The 25,876-nt window shown below is 38.7% G+C and overlaps 1 long non-coding RNA gene across 1 annotated transcript; it reads right to left on the bottom strand.

Annotated features, from left to right (window-relative positions):
• Positions 1 to 368: 368 nt before the first annotated feature.
• On the bottom strand, positions 369 to 4,512 carry LOC140008920 (uncharacterized). Its single transcript, XR_011816229.1, has 3 exons — positions 4,020 to 4,512; positions 1,243 to 1,329; positions 369 to 606 (listed from the first exon to the last, which is right to left on the bottom strand). It is a non-coding gene; the product is annotated as an uncharacterized lncRNA (long non-coding RNA).
• Between the last annotated feature and the right edge of the window lie 21,364 nt (positions 4,513 to 25,876).

Here is a 25,876-nt window from a genome sequence, read left to right as displayed (position 1 = left end):
TAATACATAACTTGAAAGTAATCTCCTTCTGTCAAGATCTCCGACATAGTCATCAGCAATCAAATGCATGTTCTCTTTCAAGAAGTTAAGTTCATCAGCAGTTTTACCTGCAAATTTCATTATGCCACTAGAATCTATTTCAAATGAATTGCTTAAAAGTGGATACTTCGACTCAAAATCACCAGCACCAATTCTACCACTTGAAATCTGTCTTGAAAGGTTCAATGTTTGAAGCTCAGTCTTGGAAATACTAGTGTCCTGTGATGACCCCACCTTCTCCTAGGGCATACCCTAGAAGTTAGCGGATCGCCTGCCTGGCTCTCGCCAGGACCCACTCACTCACATTAATTTCAGAGATAACATTACCATTGGACAACTGAACATTCACTCTTAAGTACATCTCCAATCAATTTGAAACATAAATTTGTCCAATAAAAGAAACAAAATACCTGTTCTAAATATCCATTCTTAATATCTCACCAACTCAACCAAAACTTCAATCGTCTCAAAATTCAAAAGAGACCCTGCCTACACTATATACACAGAATAACGGATCTTCCCAAATAACTTTCTAGTTCAATCCAATCACTCTTCAATCTCCGACTCCTGTAAGGAAACCAAAACTAAAAGGGGTAAGTTATATACTTAGTAAGTAAACAGGGGTAAAAGCGTAAATTTCACATTAAGACAAACAATTTCGTCACAAAGATATCAAATCGCAAGTATAAAAGTAACAATACAAGTTAAGGATACAGGTTGGCTCCAAAGCCAAATCATGTGCCACGTGTGACCTCCTGTCGACACTCCGTCGACCACAAATAATGATCCGTAGAACTCCACTTGTATTCCCACCTAACACCTTATCACCCTCACTGGCCAGTCACCTCACAAAATGGCTCGAGCAAACGAAATGAAATTGAACTTGATTCACAAGCTCGGTTCACAAACTTGGTTCACAAACTTGGTGACCTCAAGACTAGGTTGGACTGGTTTCGACCAAGCCCCGGCCGGCTCGAATAGTCCGTCTAGGTCTTGAGATCGGATCCCACAAACATCACCCCGAACTACAAGCTCAAGGGGTTCAACATCAAAATAATTCATATATATACATCTCATAGACAAACACAGGTGCAAAATTAGGGTTTAGGTCGAGTGTGATCAAGTACACTCTCGCCTACGTACCCTCTCATTCACATCAAAGCACATAAGCAAGTTATACACAAAAACGGCCTGAATACTTACACAAAAAGCAAGTATAGCAAAAGAGCGGAGATCACGTCACGTGTAATAGCTAGTAGGCCCCACTGGCTCCGTCTAACTCACCACCATCTGAAATAGAAGACTGTACCACATTATTCCACAAACGGCTACTAGAATGCATAAATCAAGTAAAACGGCAAAATTGGCATATGCATGCGCGGAAACGGCTTACGGAAACGGAAACGGGCATAGTTGCTGTCCCAAACTGTTTTGACCATAAGTTGGGTTAGGAAAGTCAGATTAAGGTCTATGAAGTACCATTACGAAGCTAAGAAGAAGGGCTATAACTTTTATGAAAATACCTCAAACCAGATCTCAACGAAACTAGGGCAAAAATGCACAAGACAGTCCCAACCGTTTCAATTCAGGGTACCAAACAGACCCTATTTGAATGACCACAACTCATGACTCAGAGATCGGAATCAAGAAATTCCAGAGGTGTTGAAAAGCTCATTTATAACGCTATAACTTTTGTGTTTGGACCAAAAGCTGAATCAATACAGAGCATGGGGAAAAATGGGTCCAAAGTTCGTGCACAGAACTGACTGATTCAACGGCAGCTCTGGCACCTTACATTGTTTTGGGCATAACTGGAGCTACCGAACTCGGATTTGGACGCATTTTATACTGATTCGACGGTGAAACAAAGATCTACAAGTCTTATGAAGATTTAAACACCCAATTCTCACGTTATCAAGGTGAACTGAGCACTGTCAGAAGCAAAAACTACAATCGTCACAAAATCCAACATTTTGCATAGCTATTAGTGTTTTGATCATAACTCAGGCTACACTGATCAGATTGGGCTGACATTTTGCAGGAAACTAGCTAACTCAATTCTCTAAAACTTTCATGTTTTGAACAAGAATTGATTTGTTCTTTATCATGAACGAATATGCAGTTCCAGTTCTAACCCTTGCTGAAATTCGTTAATGTTCACCAAAACTAGAGTATCATCCAATATAATTCAAGATTCAAGTCATCTATCCAATAAAATGTAACATAAGAGAGAGAATAATAGTTTCTTAGCTTAATACCTTCAAGCTCAAACTAAGTCGAGTGCGATAAAGTACACCCTCGACTTAGAAGGTGAGGGACAATTGAGATACACTTTACAATGAATCACTTAGCAATATTTCATAATACACATATTTGTCACATAATTTCACTTAAGTACACATAAACAGTTAAACACATAAATTCGGAAACACTCACCAAATACCCAAATAAATTACTCTCAAGCCTCAGGTTTGCTTTCTGGCTCACAGCTACCCCCTGAGATAAATTTATAACTCTAAAATGAAGATACAGTTCGTAGATAATCACTTGTCATTTGTTGTCTTATGTTTTAAACTATTAAAGTCGAGTTTTGGTTTTAAATACAAGATATAACATATCCAACGCCCATCTTACATTTTATCTCGAAACTTAACAACTTTATCATTTTAACCAAAGAAATATACTTATTTTTCAAGTTTATAGTCTTGTATTCAATATTCTGAGATTAAGATTATTGTCATGTTTATAGTCTAGAAAATGCTTGTGAAAACAAGATTAAGTGATTAGAAGCCATCTTATGTATATACCTATAACAAGTTACCTTACAGTTTCCAAAAATACCATAAAAGGGCTTAACTAACTACCATTTCAGCCATCAAATCAAAATTCCAGCAATATATTTCAGATTTTCAACAAAACTTCATTTCTTTACTTGCTTACGGCTCTAAATACTTTAACGTACTTTCAGTCCAGTATAAGCCAGAACAGATAACACCATGTTTCAGTAATTTATTCGATTAAATGTTAGATCACAAATCGGTCATCATCACCTGCATTAGTAATTAGCTATCGCATCCCTCAACTTCCTAGCAGTGTATCAGTCCAACATTTGTTGTTTTCTCCAGTCTTTCCTTTCATTTTCATGCCCCAACTAGACAAGCAAAACACATTTACGAAGCTACAGAGTAGCCTTAAATAGAACGTGTAAAGTTTGCAGCTAAACTCGAAACAAGGACTGATCAAGACTCTGTTCTCTCTCGGCCATTGGAAAAGCCTTAGCAGCAATCAGCCTTTAAGACACGAAAATTCACCAATAAACTCCTCATTTTAGACTTAAATCTTACATGCATGTTAAGACCAATGTATTATAAAATATATTACAGTTTAATATAAAATTTCAAGACCAACATTCATAAGAATAGCTAGAACTTCTTCATTTCCCACACTCGGTTGCAACCAATAAATTTCCAGCAAAACAGTAGTTTATCCTTTGACATTTTCCCACCATTTCCTCTTCAGTTTTAGGTCTCACCCACTCACGCAGAGGTTACTTACTCGACTACAGGTTATCCTAAGCAAACACGGCAGTTTATGACCAGAATTCAAGAGAAAAACTGAATTAAGACTCATATCTGCACCTAACTACAAATCTGATGCATAGCAGCATGCATCAGGTTTCCTTGCTCTATTCCCTTCATCTCTGCAACAAAACTCGGTTTTCTTGGCTTGAATCCAGTACACAACATGCGTATTCAAATATATACTAGATGATTAAGAGGTTACTACATAAATTTTCATCATTTATAGGTTGAAATCCAAACATCAGCTCCTAATTCCCTCCAAATCTGTCCAACAGTTTTATCTCCTTCAAAGCAGAGTTTCACCTTAGCTAAGGACCCATTTTCTTTGCTAAATTCACATGCAGCTCGTATATTAATCCATTTATACCGAATAAGCAGGAGATTATTGCAGATTCATACCTTGTCCTCCTAAGTTTCGATGTTGCAGACCGCTCACATTTCTGATTCAGTTCCTCAAGTCCTACTCCAGCTATCTCTCCCGTTCCTTGCGTTCGTTTGTTTGTTTATGTTTAGCAGCTGATGGAGTTAATCAACTTCCTCTCCTCACATCTAGTTCCACTTCTTCAGTTCTGTTTTGTAGAGATTGAAAGAAAGAGAGAAAGGAAGAGCTGCCTAGTTTCTTCGCTTTCAGTCACCGCCCAACTAATGAACCAGTTCCTATTTGCTCCACTTAGTCACCGCTTGACTTAGCAGATTGTTGGCCGCTGCTTTCTCCTTAGTTTTCTCTCTTTGGTCACCACCTAACTTAGCAAATAATTGGCAGCTAATTTCTCCTCTTATACTCATTTATCTCGCTGTTTGGAAGACTTAAGAATCACAAGATTATGCCACTCGGTGGTCAATGTTTCCAATCGGTGCTCCACAATTCTAAGCTACTCCACTCAGGCCAAACTCCGGATGTTTCCGTCTCTCGATTTCTGCTTTAAAAATTCTGTTAGCTTATTTTTGCAGGCTGCATTGTAGTTCAACCGAAGCTCAAGGTTGATTTGGTCTTTTGACTTTAGCTCATTTGCTTGCTAAGGATTTGTAGTTCTATTATCTCACGCATTGACTCCAAATTTCATTTGTTCTAATTTGTATACCCTTGAAAATTCTCTTACATTTATCTAAAAGATTTTCACACATTCGGTGTTAAAGAAAAATCAACTAGACATATAATTTATTCAACTGTACAATATATGCTACGTGTCTAGTAATACATGCAAATGACACAATTTACAATATACATACCATGTGTTTATTTGATTCATAAAAATTTTTCTACACCAATCTAGGATATTTCTAATTCTCGATTTCATAGAAATTCAATTAAACATTTAATTTAACCACTTATTCGTTATATGTAATATTTCCAATATCAAGGTAAATAAAATAAAATAAATGCAAAGCACACACCTGATTTTCTCGAGTTTTCATGTCCTTCCCAACTTTCTCAAATTTCTTCAAATTATTGCAATATTTCATCTTCAAACGCCTCACTTTCTCATATACCTGACTTTTGGAATATTTAAATTGAAGCACTCGTTCGACAAACTCATGAAAAAAGCTGGATCAGCATCAGCATCAACCTGTTTCTTAGCCTTAAACTCGATCATGTACTAGAGAAGTTTAATCACCTGCTCATCACTACAAACCATGCCTGTAGTAACGGCTGAAATTGAAGAAGATTTATCTTTCTTCGATTCATCAGTAATAAATTTAGCTTCCTTTTTACTTTCCAAACCTTTTTCATCATCTTTGTCGGCTGAGGGGCGTTTTAAGCTGGATTTTGAGTGTTTGAAAGTGGACTTGGCAGGACTATTATTATGCTCGATTATGGAGAATTATGCAAAAGGAGAATGTGGGCAGTTTTCTGATATGTCGTCCTCTTCTCCTTTCTCTTCATCCTCTTTTTCTTCTTCTCCAGCATCTGAAGAGTATTCAGGTGGAGGGATGGTTGGTTTTTGAACATTGAACATTCTTTTGACTTGGAATTACGGGGTAACATGAGGAGTTTTTTGTTTGTGTTTTCCAACTTCAAATTCTTTGAAACATTCTTCTTCATCATGTGATTGTGGGGAAGGGGGAGGATGATCGGATATTAGGTTATAGGATGCCATGGTTTTGAATTTTGAAAATAGGGAAAAGGTAGATGAATGGCCTTTTGTTGTTAGTTCAGCAGTGGTTGTTTTAAACTAGATCGAGAATGGTCTCTGATTAAGGTGAAGACATTTTGGTGTTTCCTGAAGAGATTGATCATCTCACTTCGAAGAGTGGGGAGTAAACTCGTGTCGACGCGAACAACTTAATTTGGCCTCTGCGAATCTTGAACAACTTCCTCAACCTCATCCCTGGTCTCAAGCATTCCAGACTTTTCGGTCCGGTGAGAATCTATGAAATATCTAGACAAAATAGTTGGTCACTTCCTTTCGATTATCGGCTCTGCACTTGAGGCGGCTGCAGCCTATAAGGTAGCGAGATAATATTCTCGAGTTGCATACACATCATTGCATACCTCTACTATACCAGCTAAATTTGAAAACTTGAAACTTAGATGATAGGTTGAGTATACAACCTGTAAAGCATTTAACGTTGGTCGATATATCAGCAAATTGTAGGGAGAGTCGACTTTAACAATAGTGAAGTTGACGGGGACAATTCAGTGGTGCGGATGGCATTCGACAGTCATCAACGTAATCATCCCTTCGGGGTAGATTACGTGTCCCTTGAATCTTACTAAGAGGATCCGTATTGGGGCAAATTGGTCGCCAGTCAATTTCAAATTTTCGAGAGTCCAGTAATACAAGACGTCTACTAAGCTTCTTGGATCGACATACACATTCTTTATGATATAATTGTTGATGAGCATCTCAATCATCAGGGCTTCATGGTTGTTGGATGCAGTCGAAACGGGATCGTTTGGGCCACATGTGATGACCTTTGTGAGACGAAAACTCGCATTCGTATGATCTGGATTAACTTGCCGATATGTCCTCTCTCAGAAGTTTTGACTATCGCCTCCTGTCAGACCACGAACAATGCTATTAATGATCCTTGCTATATTGGGCCCGTAATCAGGGGATCCATCTCGGGGAGGCCTTCTCCACTCCCTAGGGTCCTGGAGAGCCCGGTTATTATTTCTTTGTTCTCGCCTATTCTCCCGCTATTGATTTCAGCGATTATCCCAACAATCATACCCTCTGTCACTTCGAACGAATTGCCTCAAGTGTCCTTAGTTGATCAGATTTTTTATTTCTTTCTTTAAGTGGTTGCAGTTTTCGATCCCATGGCCGATGTTTCGGTGGTATGCACAGTAGAGGTTAGCATTCCTCTTCTCTCTTTTTTCGTTCATCTTTGACGGAGATCGATCAAGGTGATGTTGATTCATCATAATAAGGATGCGTGATCGATTTGTATTGAGGGAGGGTTAATTCAGAATCGAGAATGAATTGTTTTTCCTTGGCAATCCTGTCAAAGGCGCTTCGGCGGTCATAGGAGGAACTTTGTGTTTCTCAATTGTCTGGTTCTGATTCACCTTGGTTTTGATCATTTCTTTTCCTAGGGTCTTGGCTAGTCCGAATCGCCTGAGCTTTCCTTTTCGTGCGACTAACATTCTCACTTTAGATGCCCTTATCTACCTTTTGCTATAACATTCTCTATGTACTTCAGTGCTAAACACTTCCGCCACTAATCCGTTTGTAAAAGCCGCGATGGTGACTTGTTCAATTGGGTCAGGTATCTGTACGTTTTCATCACGAAACTTTTTCACGTAATAGCGCAGAGATTTTCCTCGGACTTGCTGTATATTCATCAATCAGGCCAAAATTTTCGTCGTCGGCCTAGATGAGATGAATCGGTGGATAAAATTATCCATGAGATCGTCCAAAGAAAAAATGCTCCTAGGTTTCAAATTCCACAACCATTTTCAGGTAGTTCCTTGTAAGAAAACGGGGAAGACTGGACAGATAACTTAAAAACGGAGATAAAAGCATGAAGATGATCCTTTGGATCATCTCGCCGATCATAAGACTGTAAAATCAAAAGTTTAAAGTTGGGGGTACCATCTCCCCATTAATGTCATCGATAAAAGGTGGCGCCCTCATATAATCCGTGGCTAATCCCTCCGAACGCCTAGGCACATCATTATGACGTCTTCCGAGAAAATCTTGAGTGAATGCCCTCGAGATAGAGGCAATCTTGGAGGTAGACCTAGAGGAGGCACGCTTCAAAGGCTTTTGCATGCCTATCATCTGACTCTTCTTCTGAGAAAAATTTCAGAAGATTTGACCAGTTTACATTTAGAAAACTCGGCCTTGTCCTTTTCTTGTCTCTTGAAGAAGCTTCCCAATTCTTCAAAGATACCAGGATTTTCAGTCACAAACTCAGCCATCCTTGCGATGGTTTCTTCGTTTGTCGATTGAAAAGTTCGCTGATGTTCTTGGTTCACTTGACTGCCCTCCCGCTGGGCCGCAGAGCTTGGCTCAGCCCCAGTAAGGGGAACTCTTTTTCTCCTAGAGCGCATGGATTTCATATCGGAGAGTCTTATCACTTCCAACAGACGGCGCCAATTGAAGATGTGATTTCTATCTAGTTGAACCAAGTCAACTTGAAGAGGTGACTTTCGGCTGAAATACCGGAGTCCAAGGAATACATCTGTCAAATTTATAACATACGAGATCTGTCCCTGATCCTATTCCAATGCTCAGATCTGTTCGGGTATTCAATCGCGAACTAAAAATAGTTTAAGAACCTCAAGTGTGTATATTTCTCTATGTGCGTACCTTTCCCACGGATGGAGGGGTATTTATAGGAGACAGGACCGTAGGAAGAATGATAAGTCCTATTTTTCATGGATCTGACATTGATAAGGATAAAATCAAGCTTAATGGACATGACATAGTAGTGGTTATGTCATTCTATCACGTTAATGCCATGTCATTCCATATGCAGATGTCAGCTTTTTCAGCGGGATGTTAGGTGCTAGAGGGTGGAGATAGGTGACCGAGCTAAGATAACAACCACCATTGGAAGACTGATCTCAGCCCCATAGAGGAGGCAATGAGCCGAGGTGGAATAGGTCCTGAGAAGGCCTCCTCGGTCAATCACTAAATTGATGAGGGTCAAGATGACCGCTCTCAACTTGCTTCCAGTCTTGCATTGTTCAGTATTTCGATTACCCAACAAAAAGAGAATAACAAGTTGTTTGCATTCCCAAAATGGTCCATTCTTGAGCAAACAAAAATAAAAATAAAATGCAAAAGACCAAAAGAATCAACCTTTCAAAAAAATTACCTATTTGTAGTCAAGAAGTGAGGACATTATCATGGAGGGCAATAACTATTTAAGTTGGGATAATAATAGAAGCATCTTTTACCCCATCCACAGATTTGAGAATCCTTTCAGTCAAATTAACTTCTGAAGAACAACATATTTCAAACACCAACCAACCACTAATTAATATTTACTTATTTCTCATCGTGGCTTCCAACACCAGACCAGTTTGCTCTTTCATCAATTCCAAATTCTTAAAGAAAAATACCGCATGCAATGTCTTCCATTTTCGTTCCAACTCCTTTGGCATGTTATCAGCAATCAAATGCATGTTCTCTTTCAAAACGTTAATTTCATCAGCAGTTTTACCTACAAATTTCATTATGTCACTGGAATCTATTTCAAATGACTGGCTTAAAAGTTGATACTTCGACTCAAAATCACCTGCATCAACTCTACCACTTGAAATCTGTCTTGAAAGGTTCAATGTTTGAAACTCAGCGTTGAAAATACCAGTGTCCTTCCCAACTTTCTCAAATTTCTTCAAATTATTGCAATATTTCATCTTCAAACGTATCACCTTCTAATATACCTGACTTTTGGAATATCTAAATTGAAACACCCGTTTGACAAACTCAAGAAAAAAATCGAATCAGCATCAGCATCAACCCGTTTCTTAGCCTTAAACTCGATCATGCACTAGAGAAGTTTAATCACTTGCTCATCACTCCAAACAATGCTTGTAGTAGCGCTGAAACTGAAGAAGATTTATCTTTTTTCGATTCATCAGCAATAAATTTGGCATCCTTTTTACTTTTCCAGATCTTTTTTCATCATCTTTGTCAGCTAAGGGGCGTTTTCAGCTGGATTTTGAGTGTTTGAAAGTGGGTTTGACAGGACTATTATTATGTTCGATTGTGGAGAATGATGCAAAAAGAGAATGTGGGTAGTTTACTGACTCGTCATCCTCTTCTCCTTTTTCTTCATCATCTGTTTCTTCTTCTCCAGCATCTAAAGAGTATTCAGGTGGAGGGATGGTTGGTTTTTGAATATTGAATATTATGTTGACTTGGAATTGCGGTTTAACATGAGGAGCTTTTTGTTTGTATTTTCTAACTTCAAATTCTTTGAAACATTCTTCTTCATCATGTGATTGTGGGAAAGGGGGAGGATGATCGTATATTAGGTTATAGGATGCCACGATTTTGAATTTTGAAAATAGGGGAGACGAAGATGAATAGCCTTTTGTTGTTGGTTCAGCAGTAGTTGTTTTAAACTAGTTCAAGAATGGTCTCTGGTTAAGGCGAAGACGTTTCGGCGTTTCCTGAAGAGGTTGATCATCTCACTCTGGAGAGTAGGAGATAAACTTGTGCCGACGCGGACAACTTGGTTCTGCCTTTGCAAATCTTGAACAACTTTCTCAACCTCATCCCCGGTCTCAAATCTTCTAGATTTTTCGGTCTGGTAAGAATCTGTGGAATTTATAGACAAAATACTTGGTCACTTCCTCTCGCTTCTCGGCTCAGCATTTGAGGCGGCTACAGCTTGTAAGGTAGCGAGATAATATTTTTGAACTGCATAGACATTATTGTTTAACTCGGCTATACCAGTTGGTGTTGAAAATCTGAAATTTAGATGGTAAGTTGAGTACACAACCCGCAAAACATTTAACATTGGTCGATTAATCAGCAAATTGTAGGGAGAGTCGACTTTAACAATAGTGAAATTGATGGGGACAATTTGGCAGCGCGGCTGGCGTTTGACAATTATCAACGTAATCATCTTTTCGGGTAGACTACATGTCCCTTGAATCTTACTAAAGGGGTCTGTATTGGGGCAAGTTAGTTACCTGTCAATTTCAAATTTTCGAGAATCCAGTAATACAAGACGTCCACCAAGTTTCTTGGGTCAGCTTACACATTCTTTATGATAAATTGTTAATGAGGACCTCAATCACTAGGGTTTCATGGTTGTTGGATGCAGTCGGGACGGGATTGTTCGGCCCATATGTGATGACCTCTGTGAGACGAAAACTCGCCTTTGTATGATATGGATTAACTTGCCGATATGTCTTCTTGTGGAAGTTTTGACTATTGCTTCCCATCAGACCACCAACAATGCTATTAATGATCTTTACTATATTGGACCCGTAATCAGGGGATCCATCTCGAGGAGGCCTTTCTGGCTCCATAGGGTCCCGGAGAACCAGGCTATTGTTTCTTTGTTTTCGCCTATTCTCCCTCTATTGATTCCAGCGATTATCCCGATAGTTATACCCTCTGTCACCTCGGACGAATTGCCTCAAGTGTCCTTAGTTGATCAGATTTTTTATTTCTTTCTTTAAGTGGTTGCAATTTTCGGTCTCATGGCCGATGTTTCTGTGATATGCACAGTAGAGGTTAACATTTCTCTTCTCTCTTTTTTCGTTCATATTTGACGGAGATCGATCAAGGTGATGTTGATCCATTATAGTAAGGATGCGTGATCGATTTGTATTAAGGGAGGGTTAATTCAGAATCGAGAATGAATTGTTTTTCTTTGGCAATCCTGTCAAAGGCACTTCGGCAGTCATAGGAGGAACTCTATGTTTCTCAACCATCTGGTTCTAATTCGCCTCGGCCTTGATCCTTTCTTTTCCTAGAGTCTTGGCTAGTCCGAATCGCCTGAGCTTCCTTTTTCTTGCGATTAACATCCTCAATTTGGATGCCCCTATCTATCATTTGCCATTACTCCCAAAGTGTTCGGGGATACTCCCGATGTACTTCGGTGTTAAACATCCCTGCCACTAATCCGTTTGTAAAGGCTGTGATGGTAGTTTGTTCATTTACGTCAGGTATCTGTATGTTTTTTAATCACGAAACATTTTCACGGATTAGCGCAGAGATTCTTGACGGACATGCTGTATATTCATCAAGTAGGCCAAGATTTTCGTCGTCGGCGTAGATGAGACGAATTGGTGGATAAATTTATTCATGAGATCGTCCAAAGAAAAAACGCTCATAGGTTCCAAATTTCACAACCATTTTGGGGCAGTTCCTTGTAAGAAGACGGGGAAGACTGGACAGATAATGAAATCAGGTACATAGCATAACTTGAAAATGTAGATAAAAGTATGGAGATAATCTTCTGGGTCATCTCACCCATCATATGAGTACAAAATCGAAAGTTTAAAACTGGGGGGAACCATCTCCCTATTAATGTCATCGATAGAAGGTGGCGCCCTCATATAATCCGTAGCCAGTCTCTCCGGACTCCTAGGCATTTCATTAGAATGTCTTCCAAGAAGATCTTGAGTGAATACCTTCGAGATACAGGCAATCTTGGAGGTAGACTTGGAGGAGGCACGCTTGAAAGGCTCTCGCATGCCTATCATCTGACTCATCTTCTGAGGAAAATTTCAGGAGATTAGACCAGTTTACGTTTAGAAAACTCGGCCTTGTCATTTCCTTGTGTCTTGAAAAAGCTTCCCAATTCTTCAAAGATAGCAGGATTATCAATCACAAACTCAGCCATCCTTGCGATGGTTTCTTCGTTTGTTGGTTGAAAAGTTCGCTGATGTTCTTGGTTCTCTTGATTGCCCTCTCGCTGGCCGCAGAGCTTGGTTCAACCCCAGTAGAGGGAACTCTCTTACTCCTAGAGAACGTGGATTTCATATCGAAGAGTCTTATCGCTTCCCACAGATGGCGCCAGTTGAAGATGTGATTTGTTACAGCCCCACCAAACCCTAAGGCGAACCAAAGGGTTTGGCGGACGGCCTATCCAACTCTCGTCAGGACTCAGTCATACCTCAAACAAAAATCGGAATAAAATCGTAGGAATAAGAATAACAACAATCCAAAACTTAAAACGAAACTTATGTACATTGCTATCCCAAAAGGGGAGTACAAACTTCGATTATACAAAGGTTTTCAATTCTTCATACATCCAACCCGTGCCAAGCGCTAGGGCGAGAACCATTACAAAAGAATCAAAAGAACTAGACTAGCTAGTCTATATCGAGCTCTCGTCCTTGCTCGCCTTCCCCTGTTAAGGAAAACAAAACTAAAGGGATAAGCTAAAAACTCAGTGAGGTTCCGAACACATAATCAAACAATAAGTTAAACACTATGTCAAGAAGCATTTACAATGGAAAGCGATAATAACGCATTGATTAAAAGGATACGTGCTCACAGGGAGCCATTCATTCATTCATTCTCTTTTCATTCCCTTATTCCTCCAATCATTTGAAAATGCATTTTTGTAAGTAAAACCCCTCGTTTGCATTGACATTCGTTCGTTCATTTCATTCACCCCCTTCTCGACGTTGGCCAGGCTCCACCAAACTACAAGGTAATACTCGAGTATACCAAACATTCACCTAGGGTCACTATATCGCCCAATCGAGTCCGCTTCTGGCTCGAGTCAATCGATAACGAAGGGCAGGACCCAGTTCAGCCAAAAGGCTTACATTCATGCACAAGTAATTTTTCAATCATGAAATCATTGAAAATTTCACATTCATTTAGGTCGAGTGTGATAAAGTACACACTCGTCTAGAAAACTCGTTTTGGCAAACATTGAACGCATTTAACATGTTATCAATCGTTCATACAAGCCATATAATCAAAAAAATAAAACAAACAAGAAACACTCACCTATTTAAGCAAAATAACGTCCAAAATATCCCTCCAGATATTATCCTCAGTCACCGACGAAACCTAAGATTAAACGAGAGAGAATATTACAGTTCATCTAGCAAAACAATTAAGTATAATCGAAGAAACCCGACTAATTATGAGTAAAATGTATAAAAATGACTTTAAAGTGAAAAGAGGCATTTGGATCGGAAAATGGAAATAACTAAGGGTTTCACAAACCAAACATAAAACGAAACTAAAAGGGTTATAAAATTTCCAATAGAAAACGCTTGGACCGAAGACAAATACGAATCCGGCTAGCTAGGCTAAAGAAATATTTTCCTGAATCGTTTATGTGGCTCAAAATCAATATATATTCAAGTAGATATTATATAACAAGTGTCTTGATGAAAATCATGTGAAAAAGAAGCTAAAAAAACCCTAAATGCACACCTAAAACCTCGCTTGATAAAATTAGGGTTTGCAGCCGAGAAACCCTTGGCAATTTTTCTTTGTTTTCGAAAGAAATGAGTAAACATTTGAAATTCGAAACTTGACATTTGTAACTAAGTATCATGCTTAAAACGGTTGTCACATTGACCATGCGAGAAGGCACAAGTTCAAATGGAATCTAGTTCAAGTAACACCATTAAAGTGGACCTAAGTAAGTCTAAGAAAAGTAAGTCCAACGCATCCCCAAATCACATTTCAAATATCACTTTTACTTATTCAAACTTCAAGAAAATAAACGAACAGCATTTCCCCTTAATTTCTTCACTTTCCATCCTACATTCACAGATCAAATCTCATCCCAAATCAAATACAGTTTCAAAAACACCTTTCAGTATAACAACCACAACGGAAGCTATACTTATCGGATGGAAACGAATCTTATGGCGTTTCGAAGCTAAGACATATACCTACATTTCTTATGAAGACCTCTGAAGCCAAATCATGCATTTTCATGATCAAAAATGGAAATCTCCACGAAAACAGAAATCTATTCGAATAACAAGGCTCATGGGCAGTCAAGGGTATTTTGGTCATTTCACATGATACAATGCTTGGATCAAGCTGAAATTTTTCAGGTAGTTAGTTAACACCATTTTCTACACCTTTCATGTTTTAACCTAAGCCTGATTCGGCTTTCATCATGGCCAAACAGAACCGGCTATAATAGGGTAAAATGAAACCCTAAACTGGAATTTCCGCACCAAACCAGAAATTTTTCGTAACCAATCATATCCAACATATACCCACTCCATTTTACACTATAACAAGCCATCAATCCATGACTAAACAATAATTATGATATAAAAACAGAAAAATCACTAATAAATCAAAAATCCATCAAAACTCCACTTTCAACCATAAAATCTACCACAAATCAACATATTTAGCCACTAAAGCCACTAATTTGACATTAACAAGAACAAAGAGAAAGTTTCCAAGCAAGGTACCTTGACACTTCAAGAAAGATGGTAGTTTAGTTCTTCCTCCTCCAAAATTAATCCACCAACACCTTTAAGCTGTCCTAGTGATCACTTGTATGGAGTAGATTCAAGTTTGGTTGGCTAGATCACAAGATTTGAGCAAGAAATGAAGTTAGAAAATGAAGAACTTTCCTCTCTTGTTTTGCTCCTCAAGAAGGCCGGCCAAGACAAAGAAAAATAGAAGAAAATTGGGTCAAAATTGGATTTTAGTAAAGGTAAGAAAGTTAGGCAAGTTCAACTTCCAATCATGTCGCGACACATGGCACTCTTAATGGTTCAAGCTTATGTTCTTTTTTCCAATGGTTAATCTATCTAACTAACCTCTAATTATCTCCTGGTACCTTGTAAAATAATAACACATAGCACAAAAATCACGTAATCATCAAAATTTTATCGCACTAGCTGGTCCCACGTCTATAATGCGTTTCAAATTTAACATACACTAACTTATACTAGGAAAATGATTTAAAACTGTACTTGCTTATAAAAATGCATAGAAACTTTAATATTTTAAAGGCAAGTATAAAAATGTAGATAAAAATAAAATAATGTCTAGAAAATGTGAAAATTTTCAGGTTCTCACATGATTTCCATCTAGTTGAACTAAGCCAACTTGAAGAGGTGACTTTCGGCTGAAATACCGGAGTCCAAGGATTACACCTGTCAAATTTACAACATACGGGACTCTGTCCCCCAATCCTACTCCAATGATCAAGTCTGTTCAAGTATTCAATCGTAAACTAAAAATGGTTTAAGAATCTCAAGTGTGTGTGTGTGTTTCTCTATACCTTTCCCATGGATAGAAGTATATTTATTGGAGACAAGATCGTGGGAATAATGATGACTCTCATTTTCTATAGATCTGACACTGACAAGGATAGTGTCAGGCTTAATAGACAGGACATAGTAATGGTTAAGTCATTCTATCACGTCAACGTCATATCATTCCATATGTAGTTATCAACTTTTCCAGCGGGATATTAGGTGCCAGAGGGCGGAGATAGGTGGCCGAGCTAAAATGACAACCACCATTGGAAGACTGATCTCAACCCCATAGGTGAAGCAACGAGTCGAGGTGGAATAAGCCTTGAGAAGGCCTCCTCGGCCGATCACTAAATCGATGAGGGCCGAGATGACCACCCTCAACTTGCTTCCAATATTGATTTGTTCAGTGCTTCGACTACCCAACAAAAACAAAATAACAAGTTGTTTGCATTTTCAAAATGATTAGTCCCTGAGCAAACAAAAATAAAAATAAAATGTGTGACAGCCCCACCTCCTCTTAAGGCGAACCAAAGGTTTCGGCGGACCGACTGCCTAACTCTCGCCGGGACTCACTCACTCATTACAGTGCTCAAACAAATTACAATATAAATCTCAAATATTACATCAAATTTTCCAAGAATTACATATCATAAGTGAAACGGAAACTAATTCTAAGCGTGGAAGGTACACATACATCCACTTCAATTCCATACAGTCACACTAGCCCAACGATTACACAAAATGAATCCAAATCTAAACTGTACAAGATATATGCCATCCAGTCACGTGAATAAGTACTATAAGCCCTTCTTTCGCCTCGAGCCCTGTGGAGGGGAATAAAATATTTTTGGCGTAAGTTAGAAGCTCAGTGAGTAACCAGTCGAATCAGTAATCAAATCAGTTTCATAATAGTTCATTTCAATGATGTCATGAATCAGTAATCAAATGTACATTTATTGCTCTCGTGAGCCAGTGAAATCATGGTACTTAGACCTCCAACGCTCAAGTTGATCAGTTAACAGTGAAACAGTGATAGGGAGCCATTTGCTCCAGGTAAACAGTGGTGGAGACATTGGTTCTAAGCACACGAATTCCAAGTACTCCTTTGAACCAAAACATGTCATGAACTCACATGCAAGCACACATGATATGCAATCGAGTAAATAATGCAAGAAACAATTCATAAGTAGCTTTGAAAATAGTTTGGGGTCACTCACCAACCACAGCTCAGGAATCATCCATCATATATCCTTACCTTGCTCAAGTCCAGACCCTTCAAGTCAAACTCAAAGCAATCAAACGCTTTCAAAGATCGAACATCATATCCCCTTAATTTCCTTACTTTTTCATCCTACAAGCAACACCAATTCATCTCAAATTAACCACATACACATCATAAATGATCAAATACACCTTTTGGCACAATATCCATAACTGAAACTACCCTTATCGGATTGAAACGAATCTTATGGAATTTCGAAACCAAGACATATACCTACATTTCTTATGAAGACCTCAAAAGTCAAATCATGCATTTTCATGGTCAAAAATGGAAAACTCCACGAAAACAGAAATCTATCCGCGAAACAGGGTTTATGTGCAGTCAAGGGTATTTCAGTCATTTCACATGTTACAGTGCTCCTATTGAGTTTAAAATTTATAGGTAGCTAGCTAACTCAATTACCAACAACTTTCCTGTTTTGGGCAAGGGCTGATTCGGCCTTCTTCAAGAATGAACATGCAGTGCAAAATCAGGACAGATTACTAACCCTAAGCTGAAATTTTCCGCACAATCTGAAATTTTTCGTAAATAACCGCAATTAACGCACAAGGGATCCATTTAACACAATTTAGAGTCATCAATCCAAGGCCAACCATAATCATCATATGAAAATAGAAAAATCTCAAAAAAATCAGAAATTTAGCTAACTCCACTTTAATCTATGAAATTTCCACAAAGTAGCATCTATAACAATTATAAGCCACTACTTATCAATTAATTGAAGTAAAGAGAAAGTTTGTAAGCAAAGTACCTTGACACCTCAAGAAAGATGATAACGTAGGATTTTTCCTTCACAAATCCCTCAACTAGAAGCTTTAATCCTCCTTAGTAAGCAACTTGGATGGAGTAATTTGATAATTCAACGGTTGAAACTCAAGATTTGAGCAAGAATTGAAGTTGAAATTGAAGAAACTCTCTCGTTCTTTCCTCTCCATAAATTTCGGCCAAGACAATGAAAATGGAAAGAAATTGGGTCAAAATTTGGTTTAGCAAAGGTTAAGACAAGTCCAAGTCAAAGTTAAGGTCCAATGTTTCAAGGACAAATGGCATCCAAGGGTTAATCCTTATCTTGTTGTCTTCCAATGGTTAATCCCTCTAGGTAACCTCTAATTATTTCCTATCACCTTGTAAAATAATATTTCTTGATACAAAACTTCAATTAATCGACAAAAATTTATCGCACTTAACGCACTAGCGGATCCCACATCCATAATACGCTTCAAACTTAATATGAACTAACTTAAATTAGGAAAATGATTTGAAAACTCTACTCACTTATAAAAATCTCTGGAAAATCAATATAATAGGGTATAATGAAGAAAATGCATGCGAGAAAATAAAATAAAAATATTATGAAATAAGGAAGATTTACGGGTCCTCACAAAATGCAAAGGACCAGCAAAAGAATCAATCTTTCAAGAAAATTACTTATTTGCAGTTGAGAAGTGAGAACGTTATCATGAAGAACAATAACTGTTTTTGTTGGGACAACAACAGAAACATCTTTTACCCCATCCATAGATTATAAAACCCTCTAAGTCAAATTAACTTCTGAAGAACAACATATTTCCAACACCAACCAACCACTAATTGGTATTTACTTCTTTCTCATCGTGGCTTCCAATATCAGACCAATTTTCTCTTTCATTAATTCCAAACTCTTAAAGAAGAGTACCGCATGCAATGTCTTTCACTTTCGCTCCAACTCCTTTGGTATGTCATCAGCAATAAAATATATGTTCTCTTTCAAGAAATTAAATTCATTAGTAGTTGTACTTGCAAATTTCATTATGTCACTGGAATCTACTTCAAATAACTGGCTTAAAAGTTGATATTTCGACTCAAAATCACCTGCACCAACTCTATCACTTGAAATCTATTTTGAAAGGTTCAATGTTTGAAACTCAACCTTGAAAATACCAGTGTCCTTCCCAACTTTCTCAAATTTCTTCAAATTATTGCAACATTTCATTTTCAAACGTATCACCTTCTCATATACCGGACTTTTGGAATATCTAAATTGAAACACTCGTTCGACAAACTCATGAAAAAAGCCGAGTCAGCATCAGCAGTAACTCGTTTCTTAGCCTTAAACTCGATCATGCACTAGAGAAGTTTAATTACCTGCTCATCACTCCAATCCATGCCTGTAGTAGCGCTGAAACTGAAGAAGGTTTATCTTTCTTTGATTCATCAGCAATAAATTTAGCCTCCTTTTTACTTTCCAAATCTTTTTTTGTCATCTTTGTTGGCTGAGGGGTGTTTTCAGCTAGATTTTGAGTATTTGAAAGTGGGTTTGGCTGGACTATTGTTATGCTCGATTGTGGAGAATGATGTAAAAGGAGAATGTGGGCAGTTTTCTGATTCGTCGTCCTCTTCTTCTTTTTCTTCATCATCTTTTTCTTCTTCTCGAACATCTGAAGAGTATTCAGGTGGAGGGACGGTTGGTTTTTGAACACTAAACATTATGTTGACTTAAAATTGCAGTTTAACATGAGGAGTTTTTTATTTGTGTTTTTCAACTTGAGATTCTTTGAAACATTCTTCTTCATCATGTGATTGTGGGGAAGGGGAAGGATGATCGGATATTAGGTTATAGGATGCCATGATTTTGAATTTTGAAAATAGGGGAGACGAAGATGAATAGCCTTTTGTTGTTGGTTTAGCAGTAGTTGTTTTAAACTAGTTCGAGAATGGTCTCTGGTTTAGGTGAAGATGTTTCGGCGTTTCCTGAAGAGATTGATCATCTCACTCCGGAGAATGAGGGATAAACTCGTGTCGACGCAGACAACTTGGTTCTGTCTCTGCGAATCTTGAACAACTTCCTCAAGCTCATCCCCGGTCTCAAATCTTTCAGACTTTTCAATTTGGTAAGAATCTATAGAATTTATAGACAAAATATTTGGTCGCTTCCCCTCGCTTCTCAGCTCGGTACTTGAGGCGGCTGCAGCCTGTGAGGTAGCGAGATACTATTCTCGAACTGCATATACATCATTGCTTAACTCGGCTATATCAGTCGGTGACAGTCATACCCTCTATCACCTCGAACGAATTGGCTCAAGTATCCTTACTTGATCAGATTTTTTATTACTTTTTTTAAATCGTTGCAGTTTTCAGTCTCATGGCCGATATTCCGGTGGTATGCACAGTAAAGGTTAGCATTCATCTTCTCTCTTTTTTCGGTCATCTTTGACGGAGATCAATCAAGGTGATGTTGTTCAATCACAGTAAGGATGCGTGATCGTTTGTATTAAGGGGGTGTTAATTTAGAATCGGAGATGAACTCTGTGTTTCTCAACTGTTTGGTTCTGATTCGCCTCGACCTTGATACTTTCTTTTCCTAGGGTCTTGGTTAGTCCGAATTGCTTGAACTTTCCTTTTCGTGCTATTAACATCCTCAATTTGGATGTCCTTATTTACCATTTGCTATAACTCCCGAAATATTCGGGGATACTCCTGATGTACTTCAGTGCTAAACATCCCCGTCACTAATCCATTTGTAAAGGCTACGATGATGACTTGTTCATTCAACTCAGGTATCTGTATATTTTTTAATCACGAAATGTTTTCATGGATTGGCGCAGAGATTCTCCATGGATATAACATTCTCCATGGATTTGTTATATATTCATCAAGTAGGCCAAGATTTTCGTCATCGACGTAGATTAGACGAATCGGTGGATAAATTTATCCATGAGATCGTCCAAAAAAAAGACGCTCCTAAGCTCCAAATTCCACAAATATTTTTGGACAGTTCCTTGCAAGAAAACGGGAAAGGCTGGACAAATAATGGAATCAGGTACACAGTATAACTTGAAAATGGAGATAAAAGTATGGAGATAATCCTCTGGGTCATCTCACCCATCATAGGACTGCAAAATCAAAAATTTAAAATTGAGGGGAACCATCTCCCATTAATGCCATCGATAAAAGGTGGCGCCCTTATATAATCCGTGGCCAATCCCTCCGGACTCCTAGGTACTTCATTAGGACGTCTTCCGAGAAGATCTTGAGTGAATACCCTCAAGATAGAGGCAATCTTGGAGGTAGACCTAGAGGAGGCACACTTGAAAGGCTCTTGCATGCCTATCATCTGACTCATCTTCTGAGAAAAATTTTGGGAGATTAGACCAGTTTACGTTTAGAAAACTCGGCCTTGTCCTTTTCTTGTCTCTTGAAGAAGCTTCCCAATTCATCAAAGATAGCAGGATTTTCAGTCACAAAATCAGCCATCCTTGTAATGGTTTCTTTGTTTGTCGGTTGAAATGTTCGCTGATGTTCTTGGTTCTCTTGACTGCCATCTCGCTGGGCCGCAGAGCTTGGTTTAGCTCCAGTAGGGGGAGCTCTCATACTCCTAGAGAGCATGAATTTCATATCGGAGATTCTTATCGCTTCCCACAGACGGCACCAATTGAAGATGTGATTTCCATCTAGTTGAACTAAGTCAACTTGAACAGGTGACTTTCGCTAGAAATAGCGGAGTCCAAAGATTACACCTGTCGAATTTACAACATACGAGACTCTGTCCCTTGATTCCACTCCAATGATCAAGTCTGTTCGGATATTCAATTGCAAACTAAAAATGGTTTAAGAACCTCAAGTGTGTGCGTGTATTATTCTATGTACCTACCTTTCCCACGGATGGAAGTGTATCTATAGGAGATAGGATCGTGGGAACAATAATGACTCTCATTTTCTATGGATCTAACACTGACAAAGATAGTGTCAGTCTTAATGGACAGGACATAGTAGTAGTTATGTCATTCTATCGCGTCGACGCCATATCATTCTATATGCAGAGGTCAGCTTTTTTAATGGGATATTAGGTGCCAGAGAGCGGAGATAGGTGGCCAAGCTAAAATGAGAACCACCATTGGAAGATTGATCTCAGCCCCATAAGCGAGGCTATGAGTCGAGGTGGAATAAACTCTGAGAAGGCCTCCTCGGCCGATCACTAAACCGATAAGGGCCGAGATGACCACCCTCAACTTGCTTCTAATGTTGGTTTGTTCAGTGCTTCGACAACCCAACAAAAATAGAATAATAAGTTGTTTGTATTCCTAAAATGGTTCGTCTCTGAGAAAACAAAAATAAAATAAAATGCAAAGGAACAACAAAGAATCAATCTTTCATGAAAATTACCTATTTGTAGTTGAGAAGTGAGAACGTTATCATGAAAAATAATAACTGTTTCCATTGGGACAACAACAGAAACATCTTTACCCCATCCATAGATTTGAGAATCCTCTCAGTCAAATTAACTTCTGTAGAATAACATATTTCCAACACCAACCAACCACTAATTGGTAGTTATTTCTTTCTCATCGTGGCTTCCAACACACCAGACCAGTTTGCTCTTTTATTAATTCCAAACTCTTAAAGAAGAGCACCGCATGCAATGTCTTCCTCTTTCTCTCCAATCCCTTTGGTATGTCATCAGCAATCAAATGCGTGTTCTCTTTCAAGAAGTTAAGTTCATCAGCTGTTTTACCTGTAAATTTCATTATGCTCTTGGAATTTACTTCAAATGACTGGCTTAAAAGTTGATATTTCGACTCAAAATCACCAGCACCAACTCTATCACTTGAAATCTATCTTGAAAGATTCAATGTTTGAAGCTAAGCCTTAGAAATATCAGTGTTCTTCCCAACTTTGTCAAATTTTTTCAAATTATTATAATACTTCATCTACAAGCCCCTCACCTTCTCATATACCCGACTTTTGAAATATCTAAATTGAAACACCTGTTCGACAAACTCATGAAAAGAAGCCGGATCAGCATCTACATCAACCCGTTTCTTAGTCTTAAACTCAATCATGCACTGGAAAAATTTAATCACCTGCTCATCGCTCCAAACCATGCCTGCAGTAGCGGTTGAAACAAATGAAGATTATCTTTCTTCGATTCATCAGCAATAAATTTAGTCTCATTTTCACCTCTCAAACCTTTTTTCATCATTTTTGTTGGCTGATTGGCATTTTGAGTTGCATTTTGAGCGTTTGAAAGTGGGAATTGCAGGACTATTATTATGTTTGATTGTGCAGAATGATGCAGAAGGAGAATGTGGGCAGTTTTCTGATTCGTCGTCCTCTTCTCCTTTCTCTTCATCCTATTTCTTCTTCTCAAGCATCTGAAGAGTATTTATGCGGAGGGACGGTTGATTTTTGAATATTGAACATTCTTTTGATTTGGAATTGCGATTTAACATGAGGAACTTTTTGTTTCTTTTTTCCAACTTCAGATTCTTTGAAACCTTTTTCTTCGTCACGTGATTGTGGGGAAGAGGGAGGATGATCGGATATTAGATTATAGGATGCCATAGTTTTGAGTTTTGAAAATAGGAAAACGGTAGATCAATGGCCTTTTGTCGTGGGTTCAACAGTGATTGTTTTAAACTAGTTCGAGAATGGTTTCTGATTAAAACGAAGACGGTTCGACGTTTCCTGAAGAGATTGAGCATCTCACTCCAGATAGTGGGGGATAAACTCGTGCCTATGCGGACAACCTGGTTTTGCCCCTGCGAATCTAGAACAATTTCCTCACCCTCATCCCCCGTCCCAAGCCTTTCAAACTTTTCGGTATGGTGAGAATCTATGAAATATATAGACAAAATAGTTGATCGCTTCGTCTTGGTTCTCGGCTCGGCACTTGAGGCGGCTGCAACCTATAAGGTAGCGAGATAATATTCTCGAGTTGCACACACATCATTTCTCACCACGATTATACCAACCGGGATTGAAAACATAAAATTTAGATTGTAAGTTGAGTACACAACCCGCAAAATATTTAACGTTGGCTGATTTATCAGTAAATTGTATGGAGAGTCGACTTAAACAATAGTGAATTTGATGGGGACAATTTGACAGTGGGGTGGCGTTCGACAGTCATCAACGTAATCATCCCTTCGGAGAAGACTACATGTCCCTTGAATCTTACTAAGGGGTCTGTATTGGAGCAAATTGGTATCCTGTCAATTTCAAATTTTCGAGAGTCCAGTAATAAAAGACGTCTACCAAGATTTTTGGGTCTACATACATATTTTTTACAATATAATTGTTGATGAGGACCTCAATCACCAGGGTTTCATGGTTGCTAGATGCATTCGAGACTGGATCGCTCGGGCCAAATGTGATGATCTCTGTGAGACGAAAACTCGTCTTTGTATGATCTGGATTAACTTGCCGATATGTTCTCTTTCGAGAGTTTTAACTATCACCCCCCATCAGACCAGCAACAATACTATCAATGATACTTGCAATATTGGGTCCATAATCAGGGGATCCATCTCGGAGAGCCAGAAGGGTCCCTGAGAGCCCAACTATTGTTTCTTTATTTTTGCCTATTCTCCCGCTATTGAATCCAGCGATTATTCCGACAATCATACCCTCCATCATCTCGAACAAATTGTCTCAAGCGTCCTTACTTAATCAGATTTTTTATTTCTTTTTTTAAGTCGTTGTAGTTTTTGGTCTCATGGCCAATATTCCGGTCTTATGCACAGTAGAGGTTAGCATTTCTCTTCTCTCTTTTTTCGTTCATCTTTGACGAAAATCTATCAAGGTGATGTTGTTCCATCACAGTAAGGATGCGTGATCGGTTTGTATTAAAGGAAGGTTAATTCAGAATCAAGAATGGGTTGTTTTCTCATGGCGATCCTGTCAAAGACGCTTCGGTGGTCATAGGAAGAACTCTGTGCTTTTCAACCGCCTAGTTCTAATTCGCCTCGGCCATGATCCATTCTTTTCCTAGGGTTTTGGCTAGTCCGAATCACCTGAGCTCCCTCTTCATGCCATTAACATCCTCATTTTGGATGCCCTTATCGAGATATTTGCCATACCTCCTGAAGCGTTCGGGGATATTCCCTATGTACTTCGGTGCTAAACACCCTGCCATTAATTCGTTTGTAAAGACGGCGATGGTGACTTGTTCATTCACGTCAGGTATCTGTATGTTTTCATCATGAAACTTTTTCACGTATTAGCGCAGAGATTCTCCATGGATTTCCTGTATATTCATCAAATAGGTCAAGATTTTTGTAGTCAGCATAGATGAGATGAACCGGTGGATAAATATATCCACGAGACCGTTCAAAAAGAAAAAATGCTCCTAAGTTCCAAATTTCACAACCATTTTCGGACAATTCCTTGTAAGAAAACGGAGAAAGCTGGATAGAAAATGGAATCGGGTACACACTATAACTTTAAAATAGAGATAAAATCATGGAGATGATCCTCTGGGTCACCTCACCTATCATAGGACTGCAAAATCGAAAGTTTAAAGTTGGGAGGAACCATCTCTCCATTAATGTCATCAATAAAAAGTGGCGCTCCCACATAATCCGTGGCCAATCCCTCCGAACGCCTAGACAACTCACTAGGACGTCTTCCGAGAAGATCTTGATTGAATGCTCTCGAGATAGAGGCAATCAAGAAGGTAGATCTGGAGGAGACATGCTTGAAAGGTTTTCGCATGCCTATCATCTAACTTTTTTTTTTAGGGAAATTTTAGGAGATTTGACCAATTTACGCTGAGAAAACTCGGCCTTCTCCTTTCCTTGTCTCATGAAGAAGTTTTCCAATTCTTCAAAAATACCAGGATTTTCAGTCACAAATTCAGCCATCCTTGCAAGGTCTTATTTGTTTGTCGGTTGAAAAGTTTGCTGAGATTCTTGGTTCTCTTGACTGCCCTCTCGCTGGGCCGCAGAGTTTGGCTCAGCCCCAGTCAGGGTAACTCTCTTACTTCTAGAGTGCGTGGATTTCATTTCGAAGAGTTTTACTGTTTTCCACAAACGGCGCCAATTAAAGATGTGATTTCGATCTAGTTGAACCAAGTCAACTTGAAGAGGTGAC

The sequence above is a fragment of the Coffea arabica genome, chromosome 6c, assembly GCF_036785885.1.
Source record: "Coffea arabica cultivar ET-39 chromosome 6c, Coffea Arabica ET-39 HiFi, whole genome shotgun sequence".
Lineage (NCBI taxonomy): Eukaryota > Viridiplantae > Streptophyta > Magnoliopsida > Gentianales > Rubiaceae > Coffea > Coffea arabica.
This window is presented reverse-complemented; position numbering and strand designations above follow the sequence as displayed.